Source organism: Ambystoma mexicanum, chromosome 7p, assembly GCF_040938575.1.
Source record: "Ambystoma mexicanum isolate Mex_15411 chromosome 7p, UKY_AmexF1_1, whole genome shotgun sequence".
NCBI classification, from domain to species: domain Eukaryota; kingdom Metazoa; phylum Chordata; class Amphibia; order Caudata; family Ambystomatidae; genus Ambystoma; species Ambystoma mexicanum.
The window spans coordinates 136,595,813-136,603,091 of record NC_090939.1 but is presented as its reverse complement, the minus strand read 5'-3'; positions in this window follow the sequence as shown (position 1 = coordinate 136,603,091).

Here is a 7,279-nt window from a genome sequence, read left to right as displayed (position 1 = left end):
TTAGCTGGAGAGGAGGGACAGAGCAACACAGAGCAAAAGGGGAGTATTGTTTAATAAGACACGCACATGGGGAATTAGAACAGACACTCACACAGAGCTTTGGCTGACATGATAGATGGGGTAATCAGACAGGGTTTGTCTTAGAAAGAGAGTGTGAAGTATGGTGTGGATTGGAGAGGAATAGTGTGGATTGGAGTTGCTATTAGATTGCTTGCATTAGAAGCCTGTAAGGCTTACAGTTATTGCATTGCATGGTAGATATGCACCAAAAGCATAAAAGGTGCAAATTTGAGATTTGCATTATAGTACTGTTTTCATCATGCATTGCTATGTATGAATAAAAGTGTTTCGATTGTTGAATCGATTCATGTGTTTTCTTTGTATCTTATGTTACTGTGTCCATAGGAGTAATTTAGAAGTAATCTAGGAGTAACACAGTGCACAAAGGCCTTGAGATACAAGAGCAGGGGGGACATAGTGATCCACCCCCCCTAGGAGATTTGTCTGGGATTGACAAACTGACACCACCAGTTGGTTTCTGGCGGAAATTCTACCTGACCAAGTGGTGGGAACGGTCATTCCTTAGGGCAATTTCTGGGCAGATGTACTGCCGAATTTCCGTCTAACTCATAATGAGCCCCAATGTATGGAAAAAAGTAGTTTTTCTCTTGGTGCTTCCTGAAGAGTATACTCCATGAAGAATTTTGTGCCAACCCATATGGTCGGTGGGAAGTTCGGAACCTGGCATAGGCACATTTCCCAGTTTTAGAACCTCTGGGTCTCATATTGTTCGGCAGGGTGATTTTTTTAAAGGAATCACCCAACAAAGAGAGGCTAGCCCGGGGGAACTAGGAGCCAGCACATCATTTGCAGCTCCCCAACTCCCAAATGACATCTAAATTATTGGTTTGTGACCCATTATGCACCAAATGTCTTCCAGATGAACCCCAATGTTAATCTTCACACACTAACAAACAGAGTGAACGTCACATATGTTTGCATGGCACCCGCTGGCTGGCAAAGTCAAAAGCTTGCTGCCAAGTTAAACACACTCCTCCAAGCTACAAGCGTGAGTGAAACATATCCCAGGAATACCATAGGGATGTTATTTGTACCTTAGACACCTCACTCTCACTTTGATATATGTGGTGGATAAAGCAAGGCTCTCCATGGAGAGAGAGAGAGAGAGAGAGAGAGAGAGAGAGAGAGAGAGAAAGAGAGAAGACAAGAGAGAGAGAGAGAGAGAGAAAGAGAGAGAGAGAGAGAGAGAGAGAGAGAGAGAGAGAGAGAGAGAGAGAATGAAAATGAATAGAGGGGGTGGTCAGCCTTCAGCTACAATGTCTGGATCCGTTCAAGGCCGACACAGTCTGGCTTAAGTGAGCTTTTTACTTGGTAATAAGAACAATTATTACAGTGCTACAATCATGCCAAATCTTGGATGAAGCACGATATAAACAACAGGTAATTGTATAAGTGATGCCATTCACAGCTGAAACCACCTCCCTGCACTGTTGGTTTGTCTGTGAGCTTAGGTGTGAGGTCCAGAGATCTGTGCACTGCATGCTTCTTGCATGTTCGAATCCAGACTTCTGGGTAGTTTGAGTTCTATAAAATCATGACCATGCAGTAAGATAAATGCTTATTCCTTTTATAAAAAAATAACAATAAAACATAGCCCGGCGCACAAAGGGCAACGTTACTGAGGATTACCATAGCTGTTGAGCTGTGGCTGCGACCCCCACTCACCTACCCTCTGACAAACTGTTGATCTCTGGAGGATTTTGGAGGTGTGGTGGGTAACGCAGCTTGCTGCGTACAGAAAAGGAGAAGGAAGCGGTCTAGGAGCGTGCGCCGTTGCGCTGTGTGGCTCCGCCCCCTGCCCGCCCTTCACCACGCCTACAGGAAGTGCTATAACTCCACTTCCCAGACACCCTTGCCTCGCTAAGCCTGGCGCACAAAGGGCAACGTTACTGAGGATTACGACAGCTGTTGAGCTGTTTGGCTGCTGGCTCTGCCTCTGCAGGGATCACTAAGTCGTTAGGTGAAAGTCCAGGAAGCCACGGAAAGGAAGTTCAACGGAGAGATCCCTGATATCATGAAGTCAACTCTAACACCAAGCGATCCACAAGGGGCCGGACTAAGAACACGCCTGCAGGTAAGGCAAAGATTTGCTTCACTCCCTGAGGCGAATGGGAGCCCGGAGCAAACCTCGAAAACTATCACTTTAAAACAAAGTCGTCTCCCATTTTGCATGAAGAAATGAAAAAAGCTTATCAATGGGAGCTAGTCAGCAGGAGTTGGAAACAACTAATCAACCACAGTCAACAGAAAGAATCGATAATTTATGGTTGGCGCCAAATTCTCCTGAATTACTGATGGCCTGTACTATATCGACTGCAAGAGAAAGCTTAAAATTGCCTGCAGCTCCTGTAACAACTATCCTAGCTAATGCAGTGATAGGGGACATATGCAAGGAAAAAGTAATGGAACAATCCCCTATTGATCCTAATGAAATAACTCCAAGAGAGGATCCTACCTTAGTGCTGACAACAGATGTACGATTAAAGATGACTAGCCTAGTGTCGGGAAACACACTGGAGGAAACTTATAACAACCTAAAGATATTACAAGCTGAGAATAAGGGCACTCCAATATGCCCTGTAATGGGAGTGTCAGAGGAATTGCATAGACCAAATCTGTCTATTCAGGATACGAATTAGAGAACATCTAGCTAAAATTGGAAGTCAAGACCCAAGACTACCATTGGCCTGTCATTGGCAGGAACAACATCAGATGGCCAACAAAGCTGAAATAAGATTTATTGGCCTTGAAAAGATTTCACTTGGTAGAAGAGGTGGAAACAAGGAAAAGAAATTAAGACAAGCAGAAGCGAGAATAATTTGCAAACTGAATTCCACAGTACTTGGACTAAACATGGATAATGAGATGTGTCCTTTCTTTAGAGGACCCTATACGTTTGTATAATGCTTTTCTGTTAAAATGAATTAGCATGTTTTTGATACAATAAGTTACGTATATCTTTGTTTCTGGACAGGTTTCAGTACGACACCGTAGCAGTTTATCTCATTATGAGAATTGTAATGCTCGTATTGCTACTCGTAGTGAGTGAAAGCACTTACATCAATGTTAGTAGACAGCGAATCCTAAGCTGTTACTTGCTTTAATCATATTTATTAAATGAGACCGGACCCCATCTCAAACATACACACAACCACTACGTATTTGTAAGTAACAAGAATTGCTGAATAAGGTCCCGTGTAGAAATATTATGGTGACTTCAGAACTAATATAGAACTAATACACTACCAACACTTATTGATAATATATCAAGAGAGATTGTAAATACAACAAGAAACATGTACGCAATGAATCAGTGTAATGATACAAACACTAGCTTAAAAAGACCGCCATGTGAACACAGGAAAAATGCTGTTACACACAAAAAAGAAAACGGACCAGAGCAAGGATCCGTTTCCATGACAACTAGAATACACTAATGAAGGGCTAAGCGCAGACCGCTTTCCCCTCAGGAGAATTCACCGCACGCGATTAGACGCGAGAACCAGGCTGACAGGTAAGAGACCATCCCAAGTGTAGCATACGCTGCGCTGGATAGATTGACTTGCCGTGTCCTCGGGACTGAGTTTCAGATGCTCGGCAACTTTGCTATTGTTTGCCGTGCGCAGCGAATCACGCGCACACAGTTTTAGTTTGTCAGAACACTTTTGAAGTCACAAACTGAGTCAACAAAGAACAGAATGATAATGAAAGGGCATTACCTTCTCACAAACCTATGTACAAAATAGACAGATACACACAGTATTATTAATAAGGCAGTCTAAGTAACAGATATTTGAGTTCATTCATCTATACTATCTTGTTCATCAATTTACAATATCTCGTAGTATGAGGTGATATCTATGGTGATTTGACACATACAATTGGAGGTGATATATTGGTTTGATTTGTATTTTTTATGAATGGATCTAACCCGAGACTTGAAGAGAGACTACTATTGGCTTTAACTTTAAGGGGTAGTATATATGAAAATAAGGTAAAAAGAGACAACCTACATTTAATTTTTCTTCATTGATGATGTGACACTACATGTAACATTGACTAATAACAATGTTGTTTTGCCCTTCTCTTGACCCCCATCAATCCTCCCTTTTCCCCAATCCATTTTTTATCTGGTATTTTTGTTTACTTGGATTTATTAACTGTTGCTACTTGTTATGACTTGTTCTGATTCATCTACATTTTTGTTGCAAATGGTTTAACATGTGAATGAACATTTTTTGTGACCTTCATTTTTCCATGTTTTCATATTAATTTGGAACTTATTTTCATAATTGTGTGACCACTCATTTTTGTTTGATTGATATTTAAAACTAGCCCTGATTTGAAAAAGGTCCAAGAGGGACCGAAACACGTGTCATTGTAAAGGGCATCCATACAATAAAACACTTGTTCAACAAACTGGGCGCACTCTCAACTTGGGATTTTCTTTTTTATTTAAACCATTCAGATGTGGTTTTCACTTGGCTAAACCACTCCCCAAGGGGACGCGACCGCATTGAATTTGTTCTAGAGAAAAGAACATTGCTTACTTATTTCTGAAAAAGATGTCGCCATGTTAGACCTGACCAGCATAGCCAAGCTCTCTTAAGAAACCCAAATCTGCCTATAGATATCTCTAGAGAAGAACAGCATGCACTAAATAAGAATGTAAGTGGTAAAGTAGAACATTTACAACCGACTTCACCACTTTACGATGCGGGTGGCGTGATCCTAAGCCAACTGATATCGGAGGAAAGAACACCCATGAGACTAAACGAAACATCAAAGTCATCGATAAGAGAATCCAGCGGTGCCATGGATAGCACTACAAAGGAACATCAACTAGCGGAAGCATCATGTGAAACAGGAGACCAATGGGACGTAATTGAATTGGGACAAATGGAAGAAGACCTAATGGGATCCCTTGGCCTGAAAGAGAGATTTGACTATGAAATACCAACAAAGACAGCCCAAGATACTATAGACATTTTTCTACTGTATCGGGAAGATGAGACCAGTCCCCAAAAAAAGCAAAGCTTATTGGAAAATGGGATGCCATCAAAGTTAATCCAAGAAACCACAGATATTTTTCAACCCTATTGGGAAGAAAAGACTAGTCCCCTAAAGAAGACAAGTCCATTGGCCGGAAATGCTACAAAGAAAAAAGGAAGTCACCCCGAAAACCGTCTCATCGAAGTAAATAATATGCATGAAGCTGCACATATTAGACCACACAGTGAGCGGCCTTTTCCATCAGGAAGAATGACTACCAACGGAACTTCTGATATTGCACCACCAAATTCGAGCAACTTATGTCTTGCAAATAAAATCATGAATGGCATTTCTATACTGACTGATTAAATAGAAAGGGGAAAAAAGAAGAAGTTTCTGTCTGATAAACGAGAAAATGGCCGCTCTGGATAAAGATCGAGCGAAAGAAAGCCCTCCTTCTTTTTTAATCAATGACCCATCTGCATCGCCACTTAGATATGGGGGACCTAGGGCATCAAGGAAGGGGAGCCAAATGCCACACTCAGATGAAGATAACTTAATTCTATCAGGGGATATACTGGAAGATATATCGACAAAAGAACCAGATAGAAAGGAACAAACAGGAAATATCGGAAGCAGTGATCACATTTTGAAAGATGCAAATAAATCCTCAGGAGAGCAATGGATAAAAGAAATCTCACGGGTAATAACCGAAGCCTGTAAGTTGGAAAGAGAAAAAGACATGGAGCACATTGAAAAAATGATAACTGAAGCCTGTAAATTGGAAAGAGAAAAAGACATGGAGCACATTGAAAAAGTGATTATGGCCTCGTTATCCATTACAATGGCCCCCTACTTAAAGCTCTATGAGGCAATCAAAGACTCTGTCCAAGAGGTGAGCTACACTAACACACAAATAAAAGAGACACATGCTCAAATGACTTTGTCCTTGCAGAGTTTAACTCAACAAACAAATAAGGAAGCAGAACTAACTCAAATCTGGCAAACCCGACTCAGTGATCCAGCTAGACGCGATGCAACTGACAAATCATTGCTGATGGAAGCTGTTCTAGAGGATTGCAAATGGATGAGAAGCTTCCATAAAGAAAAGAGCCAAAGGAAAGAAAGTAAAGAGAACGATATTAAACCTAAAGAAGGTAATGGCTCTATGAAACTGAAGCAGGGCATAACTGTACCCGCTAGACAAAAGGAACAACAATTGGATGAGGTGATTCTGATTCCATCGGGAAGGAAGGTAAAGGATAAAGGCAATCCAACCAATCAATTGACATCAGCTCAATCGGAACCATCCCCCTTTGCAATTTTTTCAGGGATTACATCGAAAGACTTGATGCAGCAAAAGGGGAAGGAAGTCACAAAAATGACGAATGAAAAGAGGAAAAAAACAAGAATGAACCCCTTAAACGTAAAGTAAACGACTCAAGAGCATTTCTGAGAAATTTAAGAGTGCCCCCCAGATGAGAAAATCCTCAGTGTGCTAAAAAATCGAGAAGAGAATTGAATATGAATGACCTAGATTATATAGAGACCAGGGGGACAAAAGACTCAGAAAATGCAATAATAGAGGAAACTGGGGATGACCAGGAACAAGATGGAGATCTTAGTGATCTCATCGAGCTGATGGGAAACGATAGCAAGGATGAAGACTGGGACAATGTCAGCGCATCAGAATGGAAAACTATAGATAACTGGGAAACAGTGGACCCAACTGATAACTCTAAGAAAGACAAGAAATTGAAGTCTGATAGAAAAATCAACCAAGAAAAGAGTAGTGAAATTGGAAGACAAATGGGACCCTTGGAAACGAAATGGAATCCAGATCATGAGCATACCAAATTCAAAACAATGGAACAAAGAAGAAAAGAACTGAAGACCAAAGGGGTTAAAGATCGAAAGATTCAGGATGGCCCCCGAGCGACACAACTAAACGAAAAACGAAAGAAAGAGCAGAACGATGCTAAAAAAAGGAAATTTAAACAGGTACCAACATCCCCAAAGAAGCAAAGAAAAAGGGAACTGTCATCGTCACCATCACCCCCAAAGAAATCCATACTATTTAAATGATGCTATTTAAAACTACAAACAGCATTAAATGGCCCAAGAAGGGTGATATCAAACAGGGGTTATGTCATGGAGCTCTGCAACCAAGTCCTACCACCAAGGATGATATCAACTGTGGATATAA